The 18,919-nt window shown below is 38.0% G+C and overlaps 1 protein-coding gene across 1 annotated transcript in view; it reads left to right on the forward strand.

The window, feature by feature from the left end:
* Nucleotides 1-3,401: 3,401 nt before the first annotated feature.
* ENKUR (enkurin, TRPC channel interacting protein) overlaps nt 3,402-18,919 on the forward strand; it is a 34,597-nt gene continuing 19,079 nt past the window's right edge. Inside the window, exon 1 of the mRNA XM_017870802.1 lies at nt 3,402-4,846. The gene's annotated coding sequence lies outside the window, so the exon portion shown is untranslated. The remainder of the gene's footprint in view (nt 4,847-18,919) is intronic.

Consider the following 18,919-nt stretch of genomic DNA (forward strand, 5'->3'; position numbering starts at 1 on the left):
TTTTTTTTTTTTTTTTTTTTTTTTTTTTTTTTTTTTTTTTTTTGAGAAAGGGTCTTCCACCGTCGCCCAGGCTGGAGTGCAGTGGCATGATCTCAGTTCATTGCAGCCTCAACCTCTTGGGCTCAGGTCATTCTCCCACCAGGTGTGCACCACCACACCCAGCTAATTTTTGTAGGTTTTGTAGAGACAGGGTTTCACCATGTTGCCCAGACTGCTCTTGAACTCCTGAACTCAAGCAATCCTCCCACCTTGGCCTCCCAAAGTGCTGGGATTACAGGCATGAGCCACCACACCGACCCAGTAAATCTTTCATCTTTTCTTCTGCTTTATGTTGCTTGCTACCATGCCTAACATCAACTTCATTAACAGTAGATTGTAAAGCAAACATTATGTTACCTTCACCTTATGTTTTGCAATCTTACTTTTTCTATATATTAGTTCCCCTCTACCCTCGTTTTTAAATTTTACTTCACTTCCCTTTTCAAGACTTTGGGGTAGCCTATATATATATATATAAATTATGACAGTTCAATTTGTAAATTCTGTATCAATATTTCCCAAAAACATGTTCCTTAGACTAGGAGAAGGCAGTTAAGTACTATATTATTTCTAAAGAACAATAAAGATATATTCTATTTTAAGATACATACTAAATTTTATTTTGTAACATTTAACCACAAATTGATTTTAGGGGCTCAACATTTTTTAACAAAACAAATGAGGAAAAGACATCCTCATTTTCTTTTTGAGAATGTCTGCTGCAATGGCCAGTCAGGAATATACACAGAAGGCATATATATGGACTTCACCAAAGCATTATCCATGGTTCGCTAAATATTTGTTCAATTCACGGAGAAATGGAAAAAAGGATTTGAGGATATTGTTGAATGATCATAAAAAATGGTTCTGTTGAATAGAGGGAAATTTCTGGTAGTGCACTCCAAGGCTTTCAGTCTTGATACTCTTCTCTTTAACGTGTTTAACAATTATTTGGATTAAGCATTGAGAGAGATATTGGATAATTAGTGGTTAACAGGACGGACTTCAGAGAAAAATCTGCAGATGTGCAAGTCCTTTATATAAAATGGTGTAGTATTTGCATACAACCTGTGCACATCCTCCTGTATACCTTAAATCATCTTTGAATAACTTATAATACGTAACACAATGCAAATGCTACGTACAGAGCTGGTATACTAATTTGCTTTTTTATTTGTGGTATTTTTACTGTTCCATTAGTTTCATGTTTTTTGTTTGTCAGACAGGCTCCCACTCTGTTGCCCAGGCTGGAGTGCAGTGGCACAATCTTGGCTCACTACAGCCTTGACTTCCTAGGCTCAAGCAATCGTCCCATCTCAGCCTCACAAGTAGCTGGGACTACAGGCACGCACCAATACACCCAGCTAATTTTAGTATATTTTATAGAGAGGGAGTTTCGCCATGTTGCCCAGGCTGGTCTCCAATCCCGGGGCTCAAGCAATCTTCCTGCCTTGGCCTTTGAAAAGTGCTAGGATTGCAGATATAAGCCACTGCACCCAACCAAAATACCAAAATATTTTCAATCTGTAGTTAGTTGAATCTGAGAATGGGAAATTCACAGATATGGAGATCCAACTGTATATCAGGACACAAACTAGGCAAAAGGAGGTTAAGCTCTACTGCTTCTGACTTCTAATCAAAAATTCTCTCAAACCCTTCTTTCAGAGGGCCTCCCACTTGCCATGAAACAGAGGTGAGGGTGGAAGGACCACACAATCCAGTATTGTTCTGTAATCACAAGGATCTTACAACCAAAACAATTAATTTTGCAAGTTCATCACTTAAGTCTTTATATTACTATCAAAGCTAAGTCTTTTCTGCCGTTAGACTTCTGCTGTTAGACATGTTCTTAATGATATCAAATATTTAACTGAAAAAACTTAAGTATCCACAATTCTGTAACTTTGAGAATTATAAAGAACCTGTCTTTATAAAGGGTTTATTTACCTTCCAATTGTCTTATATCCTCATCTACACCCATTTTATTCATTTAAATAGATAAAATAAGGCTTCGCAAAAAAAAAAAAAAACCCTCATGTGTTTATGTACATGACAGGCATACCATTATATGGGGATCTAGAATCTGTGCAAACTACAATCCACAGGCTAAATCTGGCCCACCATCGTTTTTATAAATCAAGTTTCACTGAAGCACAACTTCAACCATTCATGTGCTCATACATTTGTTCATTTGTTCAGTATTGTCTTTGGCTGCTTTTGAGCTACAGTGGCAAAAGTGAGTAGTTGCAACATAACCACTTGGCCGGCAAAGGCCTGAAATATTCACTGTCTACCCCGTTACAGATAGTTCGTTCATCCCTATAGGTATATACCAGTTAATTCCCTGTGGACATGAGGTAGACACAGGCATTTTTTTTGAACTGTCATTTCAAGAGAATTATAAAAACTAGAAATAAGTTTGCTTAAACACACTTTCGAAAGGCAAGGAGAATTGCAGATCAAATGTCTAAGAAAAAAGAAAAGTTCTTTTCCAAATGATTTAACAACCTGCTCATGACTGTACACTAACCATACTACAGTGAGGTCTAGCACAAATTGTTTAGCATTTTTTTAAAGCATAATAAATATACAGACATCAGTGAAATTATTTTATTTCAATAACCCCACAACATCAAGGGTACCTAAGGCCAGTTGGTGCTAACTGCAGAAATCATGTTTTGCCCTTACTTGCTATTTCAGGAACTGATTAACACAAATAGTCTCAAGGCGTTCCTTCTAATTAGAAAATTTATAAGCTTTAGTCGATGACTATCCACTTGGCTAATTGGTATTATTATTCCATGAATCCTTGGTTTGAATCTTCGTAAATACAGGAAGTTTCCCGCCAAAATTTTTCTCTATACTTGCTAAACAGAAACCCCAAACATAAAATACTCAAAGGCGAAAAGGACAAAGTGATATAGATTTAGATCCAGATCTAAATATAGATCTATAGATCTATCTATCTAAAATGTTTTGGAAGACAATCTGACGTGAAGAAATCTGGAGAATTTTCTCTAAGCGTCTGGGACAAAAATTAAAACCAACTGTATACATATATTAAAAAAAACTTACTGTATTCTTACCTAGTGAAATTCAGTAAGAGCCCAAAATAAGGATCTCCACATTCAGTAAAGCCTTTTTATATAAACTAAAAGGTTCACTAGGCCATTGTGTTGTTTTAATGTCTCCACCAGGCAACCAGACAGTGACAAACCCAAACTCCTGTGTTTTCTCTCCTCTCCGGGAAGCTTTAGTTCCTTCGGGCAGAGTGGCCTCTGTACGGGTGGCTCAGAGCCATCCATCTTCCTCCCCAAATCCTATTACCAAAATGCCTTTTAAACACTCAGGTAAAAGCGTCTAAATGACTTTCCTAGGGCACTCCTATGTGCATAAATTTACGGGTGACTAGGAGCAAAAAGGAATAAAACCGCTTCCCAGAAGACGATTTTCAACATGGGACGCCAAAAACTGGACAAAAACGTAAAGGCCCACTTAAAAGGCTTCTCCTCTCAGTTTAGGATGCTCATTTACAAACAGCAGGTCCACTGGTTCCTGGAGAAGGACCTAGAGGAAGGGTCCCGACCAGGGTGGAAGAGCAGGCGCAGAGCAGACCCCGAGGGCCGCCCAAGAGGCGGTAGCGGGCGCAGGGGTGGCAGGGCAAGCGCAGCAGGCGGAGAAGGCCGCGAGCCCCGGGCGCACACTCACACAGGTGGCGGGCAAAGCTGCGCGGGGTTCCGAGGGGCCTCGACCACAATCGGCAGGAAAAATGCGGGCAGAGTTAAGATGACCAGCGAGTAGCGGAAAGGGGAAGGGACGGTGCGGGGGAAAAGCATGCGACGGGAGCGGGGTGGCTTCTAATTTTCCTTTCTCTCTCCTCCAGTAACTCACCAAGGAAATCTCACTGAGAAGACGGGGAAAATGAAAGGAAATGGGGAAGCAGTTTCCACGAACCGCTAAAGCCGCCACAGGAGAGGGAGCACCGTACCTCCGGCTAGTTCCCCGGTCCCGCCCCCGCGCAGTGGACGCTGCCTGTGCCTGCGGCGGCCAGCGTACCTCCGCTCCACGCCCACGCCCGGAGCAGCCTCGCGCAGGGCACGTGACCTCTTCTCTCACTGTAGCCTATCCAAGCACTCCGAGCTCCTCGGGCTCCTCCCCTTCCTCGTCCCGCGGGCTGCCTTGGCCGTGCGTCCGCTTGGTCTCAGCCGATCGCTCCGCCCACACCGGGATTGGGTCCTGCTCGCAAAAACGTTATTGTGAGACGCCTGCGCACTGACTGCGCTTTGCTGTGTCTGCAGTAGGGTTTTTCTTTTTCCCCAGATACACAGAGATGAAAAGAGCACAGTTTTTAAGGGAACACCATTTTCACCCTGTTAACTTTCAAAGGCACGTAAAAACAATGGCTTCCAAATGAGCTTCTCTAGTAGAAGGCGATACAGAAAGAGGGGGAGACCTAGTTTGCAGTGCCGCCCTCTACTTCCTCGTTGCCTAGTAACGGTTTCCACGGCAACCGCACAGTCAACGACGCTTAGCAATCACGGGAGAAATAGGGTGTTTTCTTCCCGAGAGGACTGCTAAGAGGGGGTCAAAGGGGGGACGATGTGAAGGAGGGAAACTGTGGTCCTTGAGAAGGCGAAGAAGAAAGAAAGGGGAAGCAGTGAAGAAGGACAGAGATACTGGGACAGGGAGAAAAAAGCTGAGAATAGCTTTTAAGAAGTCATTTGGTGACCATGGATCCAACGTGTCCTTCTGAGTGCATTTATAACCTCATACCCAGTGACTTGAAGGAGCCTCCCCAGCCTCCTAGGTATGTGGATAAGCAAAGACCATCACCTGAAACAAGAATGGGGAATAGTCAGTATTAATTAAACATACATATACTGGGATTTTTAATAATAAAATGTATTTATGCCTCGATGAAGTAGCCTTGGAGGATAACTTGTTAGAGAAAAGGTCGAAATATCTAGATATTTAGCATCTCACAGTTTTACAGAGAGGGCAGTCCGGCGCTGTGAGGTGACCATTTGATTATATTACACTTAACCTCTTATTAATACTGCATATGATTATTGTGTAATTTAATTATACGTGATATGTATACAACATAGCACAAAGTTTCATGTTGTTGAAAAGAGAAAAATAACAATTCTGTTATCTTGTTTAAGTATACTTGATGTTTGGGTTCAGGAGTTCGGTGTTGTATTTCTAACTGCACTACTTCTCCCTCTCTAATGGGATAGTACTTATCTTTTCCCCCAAGATTTTTATGAAATATAAATTTACATTTGCTCTTGAACCTCAGGTTTTTGATCAGTGAAACGAAATATCTACTACTATTAGGCAGTTTCTAAGGACTTTTTCAGATCTAATGGTTTAATGGAAGGAAGACTTGGTGGATAGATAATGAACCAAAAAATATGTAATTGAATTGAAATTTTACGTAGGTCTTAGAACCTCTTATATTCTCCAAATCTCAAAAACGTGCAAAGGAAGCACTTCAGTTACTCCCATCTGTAGGAACTTCTTAGAACTTAAATCTGTGGGGAGCAAAGAAAGTAGTGGAGAAAATCTCAGCTCTCCTAGGACTTGAAATGTTTCCTGTCTTTTACCATCACCCTTGTCGATATGCAAGTCAAAACCACATTTAAAAAGGACTGGACTGAAAATCAGGCCTAGCGATTAATTGTCTTTGTGATCTTGCATAAAGTTTCATTTGTTTACTGATCTGTGAGATAAATGTACTAGATAATATCCAAGGCCCCTTTTAGATCTAATGGTCAATTATTTTTACTAGTATTAGGGTAATAGCTCAACAAGTAGGCAGCTTCTTCAACTTTAAATATTTGATTTAAACTAGAGCAGTAACTATTATTACTTTTCCATCAGCATATCAAAATCTAGACATTGGAAAGAGGAATGTAAAGTAAGTTATGGCACGGTTGCAGAATTTATGAGTAGAGTTCAAATTGTCTATTGTTGAACCAACTTTTGGTTTCAAATTCCTGCATATTACACGAGATAAAACTCCTCCTCTCTGTAACACACTGGTAGATTGTATTTCTATAGAATATTGAATTTGAGTGTTATTTTATTAAGTGGGTACTCTGTTCTTTGTCAAATTGAAAAGTTTTACTGCATCTAGACGATTTTTTTTTTCCGAGAACATTTATAGGAACACTCTTTATTCATTTGGTAAGCATTAATGGAGCCCCAATTATGTGTATAATATTGCACTGGTATATCTGTTCTTGGTGCTGTTGGAGTGATAGCACAGACTTCTTGGTTTTACTATGAAGAAATGAGTAGAAGAAAGATTTATGATGGGAGGAAATAGAGGCACCCAAATGTGATGCCACAAGAATCATTTCTGTTAAGTTAAAGTCAATTTATACTGTCAAGATTCTGACAACTGCCTGCCTTTTGATCTCCCACGCCTCACAGTTTACAGTCTTTTTGGGGAACTGAAATATGAACACTAAAATTTGTCATTGAAAACCCTAATGAGAGATGAAGATACTGAGAACTTAGAAGATGAATGTATGTGACCAAAATCGGATGAAGGGCACTTTTCTGCAGTTGAACTATTGGCTGAGACTTAAGTTATGAAAGTCTCAAAGTCAATGGGAAGTCATGATTCAGCTTTCAAAATCTGAGTTACTCATGATGCATAAGATGGTTTCCAAGATTTTCACCAAATCTGTCACCCCTTTTTTTTTTTTTTTTTTTTAATTTTCTTTGAGACAGAGTTTCACTCTTTTTGCCCAGGCTGGAGTGCAATAGCGCCATCTTGGCTCACTGCAACCTCTGCCTCCTGGATTCAAGCGATTCTGCTGCCTCACCTTCCCGAGTAGCTGGGATTACAGGCCCCTGCTACCACGCCTGGCTAATTTTGTACATTTAGTAGAGACGGGGTTTCACCACGTTGGCCAGGCTGGTCTTGAACTCCTGACCTCCAGTAATCAACCCACCTCTACCTCCCAAAATGCTATGATTATAGGCATGAGCCACTGTGCCTGGCCTATCACCCTTTATTGATGTCTGCAGTTATTGAATATCTCCAGTCATTCCCTCTTTCCATTTCGTTTAAAGCAATATTCCAGTTATGGTCTGAACATTCCATGAAACCATTATCTCCTTTGCATAATTCTTGGCACAATATTTTCATCCATTCAGCCTAAGCTTCCATAAGCATTTTGACAGTCGTGTCCAACTGTTGGCTCACATTGAAATACCCTGTGTGGATTTTGACTAAGGTTGGTCTCTCCCATCCTCTAATTATGTAGCTGATTCCTTTTTATCTCAACTCATTAATCTATGGAGATCATTTTGAATTTGAATCTTTTATACATTCTGTTAACCATTCTTCCCAGCTTTGTGTCATTTGCAAATTTAATAAGTATGTCTTTTATATCTCTTATCTATCATTGAACATGGTATATTAGTCTGTTCTCACGCTGCTAATAAAGACATACTCAAGACTGGATAATTTATATTTAAAAAGAGGTTTAATTGACTCACAGTTCCACATGACTGAGGAGGCCTTACAATCATGGCAGAAGGCAAAGGAGGAGCAAAGTCACATCTTACATGGTGGCAGGCAAGAGAGTGTGTGCAGGGGAACTCCTCTTTATAAAACCATCAGATCTCATGAGACTTATTCACTATCATGAGAGCAGCACAGGAAAGACCCACCCCCATGATTCAATTACCTCCTACCAGGTCCCTCCCATGACATGTGGGAATTATAGGATCTCATCAATTCACGACGAGATTTAGGTGGGGACACAGCCAAACCGTATCATTCTACCCCAGCCCCTCCCAAATCTCATGTCCTCACATTTCAAAACCAATCATGCCTTCCCAACAGTCCCCCAAAGTCTTAACTCATTTCAGCATTAACTCAGAAGTCCATAGTTCAAAGTCTCATATGAGACCAGGCAAGTTCCTTCTGCCTATGAGCCTGTAAAATTAAAAGCAAGTTAGATACTTCCCAGATGCAATGGGGGTCCAGATATTGGGTAAATATAACCATTCAAAATGGCAGAAATTGGCCAAAACAAAGGGGCTATAGGCTCCTTGCAAGTCCAGATTCTAATAGGGCAGTCATTAAACCCTTAAGTTCCAAAATGATCTCCTTTGACTCCATGTCTCACATGCAGGTCACACTGATGCAAGAGATGGGTTCCCATGGTCTTGGGCAGCTCTGCCCCTATGACCTTGCAGGGTACAGACCCCCTTCTGGCTGCTTTAATGGGCTGGCGTTGAGTGTCTGCAGCTCTTCTGGGTACACAGTGCAAGCTCTTGGTGGATTTATCATTCTGAGGTCTGGAGAACAGTGGCCCTCTTCTCACAGCTCCACTAGGTGGTGCCCCAGTGGGGACTCTATGTGGGGGGCTTCCACTCCACATTTCCCTTCCACACTGCCCTAGCAGAGGTTCTCCTTGAGGGCTCTGCCTCTGAAGCACATCTTTGCCTAGACATCCAGACATTTTGATACATCCTCTGAAATCTAGGTGGAGGTTCCCAAACCTCAATTCTTGACTTCTGTGCACCTGCAGTCCCAACACCATGTGGAAGCCTCCAAGGCTTGGGGCTCGCACCCTCTGAAGCAATGGCGTGAGCTCTATATTGGCCCCTTTTAACCATGGTTGGGACTCAGGGCACCAAGTCCCAAGGTTGCACAAAGCAGCAAGGCCCTGGGCTCAGCCCATGAAACCATTTTTCCCTCCTAGGTCTCTGGGTCTGTAATGGGAGGGGCTGCTGTGGAGACCTCTGACATGCTCTGGAGACATTTTCCCCATTGTTTTGGCTATTAACATTTGGCTTCTCCTTACGCAAATTTCTGCAGTTGCCTTGAATTTCTCCTCAAAATGGGTTTTTCTTTTCTTTTGCATCATCGGGCTGCAAATTTTCTGAACTTTTATGCTCTGCTTTCCTTTAAACAAAAGTTCCAATTCCAAACCATATCCTTGTGAATACATAAAACTGAATGCTTTTAACAGCACCCAAGTCACCTCTTGAATGTTTTGCCACTTAGAAATTTCTTCCACCAGATGCCCTAAATCATCTCTCTCAAATTCAAAGTTCCACAAATCTTTAGGGCAGGGGCAAAATGCCACCAGTCACTTTGCTAAAACATAGCAGGAGTCACCTTTATTCCAGTTCTCAACAAGTTCCTCATCTCCATCTGAAACCACCTCAACCTGGACTTTATTGTCCTTATCGCTATCAGCATTCTGGTCAAACCCATTCAACAAGTCTCTAGGAGTTCCGAATTTTCCCACATCTTTCTGTCCCCTTCTGAGTCCTCCAAACTGTTCCAACTGCTGTCTGTTACCCAGTTCCAAAGTCACTTTCACATTTTTGGATATCTTTATAGCAGCATCCCACTCTACTGCTACCAATTTATTGTATTAGTCTGTTCTCACACTGCTAATAAGTACATACCCAAGACTAGGTAATTTATAAAGGAAAGAGGTTTGACTCACAGTTCCACATGGCTGGGGAGGCCTCACAATCATGGCAGAAGGTAAAGGAGGAACAAAGTCACGTCTTACATAGTGGCCAACAAGAGAGTGTGTTCAGGGGAACACCTCTTTATGAAACCATCAGATCTTATGTGGCTTATTCACTATCCCAAGAACATGGGAAAGTGTTCAGCATAGGAAAGACCCACCCGCATGATTCACTTACCTCCCACTGGGTCCCTCCCACAACATATGGGAATTATGGGAACTACAATTCAAGATGAGATTTGGATGAGGACACAGCCAAACCATATCACACGGCAAGTGCTTTATACTTCACTAGGCTACCAGACACCTCTCTCTAGGCTGGTAGCAATACTTTTGAGTATTCAGTCACCAAAGTGAACCTATTAACTCATATTTCTCTACCTTATCAACAAGGATTTAACAAGATTCTCCGCTAACATCAACATGCAAATTATTATGTCTAAAATATTTCCCTAATCTATTTATCAAATAATCTTATTTTTTAATTGATTTTCATTTGTGGTGACCTGAAACTCCAAATGGCCTTATGCAATCATAGCTTCTCTATGAATGTAATAAAAATTCTCTCTACAACTCTTACAGAAATTGTCATCAGGCTCAACAGTGTAGAATTTCTGCATGCATACTTTTTGAAAATGAGAATATTTAATGCAGTGAACACCACTAGTTTTGTTTAACGTGGTTCTGTTTTTCATTGTGATTAACTGTAACGCATAATCAGAGTTTCATTTTTGAAGCTTCCCATTCTTCTTGGACTACCTTCTGCTTTATGCAGTGTCAATATTGTTAACACTTATATGTTCTGAAGTCTTTATAACGTCTCTTTGTTTAAAGTATGGTTATGTATCTGACTTTGCTGAGAAATCTGTTCCTTGACTATTAGGAACTCTTAGGTGACATGGTCATTTTCTTCTGATCCAGAGTTTCTTGTCTTACCCACTTTGCTAACTAATTACAGCCAAGAATTTAATCAAGGAAAGCAGTAACCCTTTTAATTAACTTATATTCAAAGAAAGTCTAGACTATTCCAAAGTCTCTTTTTGTTTGGCATGATGACATTTTATGCTAAAATTCCCATTGCTGCAATATATGGTCTCTGAGTATTATGATTAGTGTTAGTAACTATTTTAGTGTTTTAAGTGTTTAGTGTTAGAATTTAAGTGTTAGAATGTGTTTTTCATCTGGCTAGGCACTCTCTGCAGACCCACAATAATACTTCTCTTCATCTCTTACATTTTGTCCAACTGCCCTTCTCATGCTTATGTATCTCATATATTTATATTTATTCATATTATGTTTTATATATACATATATATATCACAGGCACACAAATGAAGATGTGTTATAATTAATAGAATTACCTGAAGAATGTAGAAGAATTGAAGGCCTGGAAAACTATGTGGTTAACAGGGTAATTCAAAAGGCACCTTTCCCTTCAGGCATATGGATGAGGGGACAGACAACCAGATACAGAATTTTTTTTAGCAAGGAACATTGCGGCTTCCATCTGCATTTACTGGCTTAATGTGTATTTTGAGTTACTGCCTCTAATTTAGAAACCTATATATAACGTAACATGTGGTAAAAGGTATTAGCACACTTCTCTGGCATTTCATATATATGCAAAAATGTTGAGACAAGAAAATATGACAACAACATTTCTTAAAATCGGTTGCCAAGGAAATGTGTAAGTGAGCTTTTGTGAATGTTAGACTCATTTTTTAGATTATTCCATTACAGAACAAGGTTTAATATCTTAAGCAATACTAACAATATATTGTATATGAGAATTCACTTTTGGAGACAGGGAAATATGTCAGTCTGTTATAACTACCTAGACATGATGACTCAAATTTTTACATACTGTGTCTTCCAGGACACAGGTAAAATCAAGTAAAGTGTTAAACAGTTTCAGTTTTAAAACATTTTATCAGGATGGATATCCAATAATAATCATAACCACAAGAATACTATTACTATCAATAGCAATATGTTCAATGTATTAGAATTTAAAATATGCCAGTTATTGCTCTTTTCACAAGAATCTTATAGGATACGTAGTAGTATCCCCTTGTTACAGAAGAAAAATCTCAGGCCCAGAAGTTGAGACAATGATGAAGAACAAGGGCTGAGATGGAGACACAAATCTAATACCAAAGCTCATAACTTTAATTGGTTTGCACAGTCTTTTAGCTTGAGTCAATTAAACAAACTGAGCCTTTTTTGTTTCAGTAACATCTATAATTGTTTAGTTTTGATAATTTATTGTATATCAGATACTATTTGGTGTTTATACACAACCTTGTGCTAATGCAATGAGATTTTTTGATGACGGTATCAAAGCAAATGGGAAATTTATGATAGAATAGTAGAGTAAAGCTACAAATGAGGACCTACATGAAATGTACACTTTAAAATCATGTACATTTGCTTAAAGTCTGAAACAAATTTGACCCTATTAGTTAAGCAGCCAGCCCACAAAGGAAGAAAGATGCTTCCCATGCTTCTTTAAAATTCAATTACACTCTAAGTCACATTGTCCAAAGACAAAAGCAAAGCAGTAGCCAAAGAGGAGCACAAATGTTCTTGGTGTGCTGCCACAAATACACTTCCTCCAGGATTCATGGAGAGAGGAGACCATGTGTGTAATATAATAAAGATTTCAGCCGCACTTTTACACTAAATCTACTGAGTTTCATAAGTCTAATATTGCCCTCATTATAGATCAGTCTCCCAGTACGATAACATAACTTAACCAAAGCAGTTTTGGAGACAGCAATGTGTTGTACTCTGGGTGTGCAGCTATCTGGCTGTATGGTTTAATTCAAGGATAGATTTTCCTGCTATCTAGATCAGCACAGTGTAACAGAAATGTAATGAGAATCATATATGTAATTTAAATGTTTCTAATAGTCACTTTTAAAAGTAGAAATAACAGGAAAAATTTATGTTATGTAGTTTATTTAATGCAATATATCTAAAATACTATGATTTCAGCATGTGGCACCAGCCACATTTCAAGTGCCCAGTATCCACATGTGGCTGTATTACACAGCACAGATGTAGATGAATACATTAACTACATAGTCTTTTGATATTCCATGTATTATTTCACTCAACAGCTTGTGAGAGGTATTGAGCAGCACTAAGATCATCATTATACTCAATGACATATGTCTGTGTTGTCAAGTAAGTGCAGAGCAGAGCTATGACAGACAACCAGGCTGGGGGAGGAATTGGCATCCATTTTTGAAAATTTAGTTACTTGATATAGACGTGAGCCTGAATTGAACACTCTCATTTCAAGTGTAGGAGGACTTAAAGGGTATCTGTGTACATCTAAAAATTCTCCTCAAGAAATAATTTGGATAACTTTCTAGCACAGCCTAGGTTCCAGAGTTCAGACTTCCACACAATAGTGTAATGCTGCAGTAATACTGGCCAAAAATTGAAAAAGAAAAGTTGTTAAGCAGATGCCCATTTTGCCCATTAGAGGAAAAAAAAAAATCTCAATTAAGCACTTTCAAACTATCCCAACTTTTTGGGCAATATCATTTATTTGTGTGCCCTTTAAAATAAATGGTTTTAAAAATGTAAATCTACTATCTTAATGATGGGACTTACTACATGGTGATTGATTATTGGCAGTAAAATACAGTTTTGATGTATTTTTTGGAGATGACAATTTTAGTTTGAGAATAACTTATCTTTAGCCTGTATCTAATAATTCTGATAATAAATAGAAAATAGAGCCAATTATCCATCACACTGCCTGACTTCAAACTATACTACAGGGCTATAGTAACCAAAGCATCATGGTACTGGTACAAGAACAGACACAGAGATCAATGGAACAAAATAGAAAACCCAGAAATAAGACTGTCCACTTACAACTATCTGACCTTTACAAACCTGACAAAAACAAGCAATGAGAAAAGGACTCCCTGTTCAATAAATGGTGCTGGGAGAACTGGCTAGCCATGTGCAGAAGAATGAAACTGGACCCCTTCCTTTAACCATATACAAAAATTAACTCAAGATGGATTAAAGACTTAAATGTAAAACCCAAAACTATAAAAACCCTGGAATAGAAGCTAGGCAATACCATTCAGGACATAGGCAAAGATTTCATGATAAAGATGCTAAAAGCAGTGACAACAAAAGCAAAAATTGACATATGGGATCTAATTAAACTAAAGAGCTTCTGCACAGGAAAAGAAAACATCAACAGAGTAAACAGACGGCCTACAGAATGGGAGAAAATTTTTGCAAACTATGCATCTGACAAAGGTCTAATATCTAGCATCTATAAGAAACTTTAACAAATTTACAAGAACGAAACAAATAATGCCATTAAAAAGTGGGCAAAGGACATGAACAGACACTTCTCAAAAGAAGACATACGTGCAACCAACAATCATATGAAAAAAAGCTCAACATCACTGGTCATTAAAGAAATGCAAATCAAAACTACAATGAGATACCATCTCACACCAATCAGAATGGCCATTATTCAAAAGATACTGGTGAGGTTGTGGAGAAAAAGGAACACTTACTGCTGATGGGAGTGCAAATTAGCTCAACCATTGTGGAAGACAGTGTGGCGATTCCTCAAAGACCTAAAGATGGGAATACCATTCAACCCAGCAATCCCATAACTGGATATATACCCAAAGGAACAGAAATCGTTCTATTATAAAGACACATGCATGCCTAGGTTCATTGCAACACTATTCACAGTAGCAAAGACATGGAATCAACTAAACACCCATCAGTGATAGACTGGATAAAGAAAAGGTGATACATATACACCACAGGATACTATTCAGCCATAAAAAAAGAATGAGATCATGTCCTTTGCAAGGACATAGATGTGTGCATGTAAAAATTCTCCTCAATAAATAATTTGGATAACTTTCTAACACAGCCTAGGCTCCAGAGTTCAGAGTCCCACGCAATAGTGTAATGCTGTGGTAATACTGTCCTTAGCAAACTAACACTGGAACATGAAACCAAATACTGCTAAATTCTTACTTAAAGTGGGAGCTAAATGATGATAACACATGGACACATTGAGGGGAACAACACACACTGGGGCCTATCAGAGGGTGGGGGTGGGAGGAGGGAGAGGATCAGGAAAAACAAGTAATGAGTACTAGGCTTAATACCTGCGTGATGAAATAATCTGTCCAACAAACCCCCGTAACACATGTTTACCTATATAACAAATCTGCACATGTATCCCTGAACTTAAAAGAAAATAGAGCCAATTATCTAATAAAGTCACCATTAGATCTTTATAATAAAACCACACCATTCAGAAAATGGAATAAAATGCAGCTATTTAACAGAAAGAATAAGCTTTATGTATGTTAAGATATCATACTATATTAAGTTTTTAAAATCTGCTTGCAATTCATACAAAAATAGAAACACAGGCTTGGCACGGTGGCTCACATCTGTTATCCCAGCACTTTGGGAGGCCAAGGTAGGTGGATTACTTGAGGCCAGGAGTTCCAGACTATCCTGGCCAATGTGGTGAAACTCTGTCCCTACTAAAAATACAAAAATTAGCCAGGCATGGTGATGCGTGCCTGCAGTCCCAGCTACTCAGGAGGCTGAGGCACGAGAATCATTTGAACCCAGAAGGCAGAGGTTACAGTGAGTTAAAATCACACCACTGCACTTCAGCCTGGGCAACAGAGCAGACCAAAAAAAAGAAAGAAAGAAACACTGAAATTGAATTTATTCTGGAAGATTTGTTGGAGAGCTGGAGGAGACCTAGATTTTAATTTACTTATTAATGTTATTTTTGTAATTTGGAAAATATCGTTTATGTAAAATAAAGTATCTTATTTTCTATAATGGACAGGCTTTCAGTTCATATACCTACACAAAAATATATTGAATCATGGGTTTACAAATTTAAAAGAGGTGGGAGTAGAGACACCTTTTTTTACCCCAAATGAAATTATTTTCTTAATCACGAGACCGTATCTGCCAACCCCAACTTCTATGGGCATTTTAAGGCACAGATTTGGCTTGAACATTATTTCTTGAAAGTATCTAATGAGCTCATTCAGTTTGGACTATAATTGATTCCCAGCCTTTAAGTTCAGGATTGAGGCAAGGCTCCTAAAAGGAAAACAACAATAATGTGTCTCCAAATAAGTTTATCTACATAAGGAAGAAGATAATACAAGTTGTTACACACAGTATCGCTGAACTTTTGCTTTCAACCAAAGATGGGATTTATCTTCTCGACTTAAATAACCAGAACACCAGAAAAAAACAATATGAAACAATATGAAACAATAGTTATCAGACACTGAACAATAGTTATCTGATAACAATAGTTATCAGACACTGAACAATAGACAACACAGAGCAGTCATCCATAAGAGAAGAGAAACAAGTGAGGCAAACCCTACGATTGCCCCAGCATACTCTCTGGAGAGAATTTCCAGGCCAAGATCCTGAAGGAAAAATTAAAACAAAGCCTAGGAGTCTCCCTGAGTTAAGGAGACAGAACTCAGAGTTTGTGAAGGCCAAAGCTGCTAGAATTCACAGCACGGAGTACCAGAGAGGAGAGCTGCATAGAGACAGGACTGTGGAAATACGAACAAGGATTTCCCTAAAGTCTTTGGTTGATAGCTCATGTATGTAATGAAACAACCAAGGCCAAGGAAATAACTAACAGAAAGCAGTAGTGCCAGGTAAAGTTCGTGTTCCCACCAGCCCAGGTGGAGACACCTCCTAATACACAGGGCATTGAGTAGTGAACTCAGAAATATATTGCCTCCGTAGTGGGGCCAAATTCAAAATAGACTGAAAGCACTTGTGGAATTACCCTAACACTTAAAGCAAGCTTTAAAATGATCACCCTGCTTCCAACTATCATAACTGAATCCCAGAAGAAGGCTAAGGAAAAAATTTAAAGAACACCAGAAAAGAGAGAAAGAAGAGAAAAATTCAGCAGCAAACAATGTAAAATTCACAATGTTTGGCATCCAATCAAAAATTACCAGGCATACAAAGAAGCAGGAAAATATAATGCATAACCAAGAGAAAACATAGTAAAGACAGATACAGAAATGACCCAGATGAGAGAATCAGCAGAGAAGACCTTAAAACAGTTATTTTAAATATTCATCATGTATTCAAAAGGTAGAAGAAAGCATGAACCAAGATGGGGAAAGAAATGGAAGGAAAGATCCAAATCTAACTTCTGACCATAAAGAATACCATGTACAAAATGTAGCTATAAATAATAGATTGTATTAACAGCAGCTAAGACACTGAAAAAGAAAATTTAGGTGAATTTGAAGACACAGTAATATAACAATGCAAAATGAAATACAGAGGAAAAAATAGACTGAAAAGGAAAGCAGAGAATCAATGAGGCTTGAACAATATCAAGCAGTTAAAGAATCATGGAAGAGGAGAAAACAGATGAGGAAACAGAAGAAATATTTGAATAAAGGTTAAAAATTTGTCAAATTTGATGAAATCTCAAAACCCAAAAATCCAAGAATCACAGTTAACCCCAAGTAGAAAAAAAAAATCATACCAAGAGACATTATCATCAAACTTATTAAAACTATTAATAAAGAGAAAAAAAGTTTAAAACAGCCAGAGGAAAAAAAGAAAAATTATATAGAAGAAGAAGAAAAAAGGACAGCAAATGTATCATTAGAAACAATGGAAGCCAGAAGTTTAAAAAGGTCCTTTATGGAGAAGGAATGGTATCAGTCGGAAATATGGGTTTATACAGCAGAATAAAGAACACTGGAAATGGCAAATATATGTGTAAATATTCAAGATTTTTTCAAATATACTTAAAATATAATTATATAAAGGGAACATAATCACAATCATGGATTTTTACCCACACAGAAAAGTAAAATATATTACAACACTAGGACAAAAGTGGGGTTGGATGCAAGTATTCTTTTGAAGCTTCTTATACCATATGTAAAATGCTATAATATTACTTGAAAGTAGGCTCTCCTAAGTTAAACCTGTATACTGGAAAGCTACAGTTTCCACAAAACCAAACCAAACAAAACAAAAAGCCAGATGGAAAGAATGAGCAAGGGGATATGTAAAAAACAGCAAGCTGGAAAATTTAAGCAGAAACAAATTTTAAAAATCACATTAAAAGTGAATTGTATAAACATACTAAACAAAAGTAATTGTTGGCTGAATAAAATTTCTATGCAGTCTATAGGAAAACTCAGACAAGTAGAAAGTCCAAGAATGGAAAAACATATACTATTGCAAATCAAAGGGATGCCTGAGTAGCTACCATAATATCAGACAGAGTAGAATCTAAAGCAAAGAATTTTAAAAGGAATAAAGAATATCATTTTATAGTGATGAAGTGATCTGTTTTACAAGAAGATATAACAATCCTAAATGCTATGCACCTACAAACAAAGCTTCAAAATACGTAAAGCAAAAACTCTTTTAATTGAAAGAAGAAATAGCCAAATCCACAATTACAGTAGGAGATCTTAACATCTCTTTTCCTATAATTAATAGAATAGACAAAATCAGGAAGGATACAGTACATTTGAAGATACTTTCAGTTTGATGTAATTGTCATTTATAGAACACTCCAGCCAACAGTGGCACAATATACTTTCTTTTCAAGTGTATACGTAACATTTACTAAAATAGAACATACTTTGTGCCATAAAACAAATGTCAGAAAATTTAAAAGAATTGAAATCATACAAAGTATATTCTCTAACCACAATGGAAATATATCTGAAATCAATTAGGTATCTGGAAAATCCCAAATCTATGAAAACTAAACATGTATAAACAAACTTCTAAATCAAAGAAGACCTCAAAAGTATTAAAGTTCAAAATAAAAAACCTAAACTTGTACCTTAAGAAAGTAAAAAAAGAAAAACAAATTAAAACCAAAGTAAGAAGAAATAGTAAAAATAAGCGCAGATATCATTGAAATGGAAAACATGAACACTGAAAAAATCAATGAAATTCTGGTTCTATAAGAAGATCGATAAAATTAATAGACCCCTAGCCAGACTGATCAGCAGAGAGAGAAAGAGAACACAAATTACTAACATCAAGAAGAGAGGGTGACATCACTATCAATGCTACAGATGTTCAAAGGATAATAAGGAAATACTATTAACACTTTTGCCCTAGCACCTCTTTCTTAAAGCAGAGCTTCCATCCAGTTTTTCTAAGCCTGATGGACAGGGCTCAGGTAAGTATGTTTTATGATTATGCTTCTCCATATGAATATAGACTTAAATAAATTAAAAATGTAAAATTTAGACTTTAAGTAATTTTTACTAGAAATATAAATGCTACAACTTTTTAAATTTAAT

This window comes from Rhinopithecus bieti, unplaced genomic scaffold, assembly GCF_001698545.2.
Source record: "Rhinopithecus bieti isolate Rb0 unplaced genomic scaffold, ASM169854v2 scaffold_5022, whole genome shotgun sequence".
Classification (NCBI taxonomy): domain Eukaryota; kingdom Metazoa; phylum Chordata; class Mammalia; order Primates; family Cercopithecidae; genus Rhinopithecus; species Rhinopithecus bieti.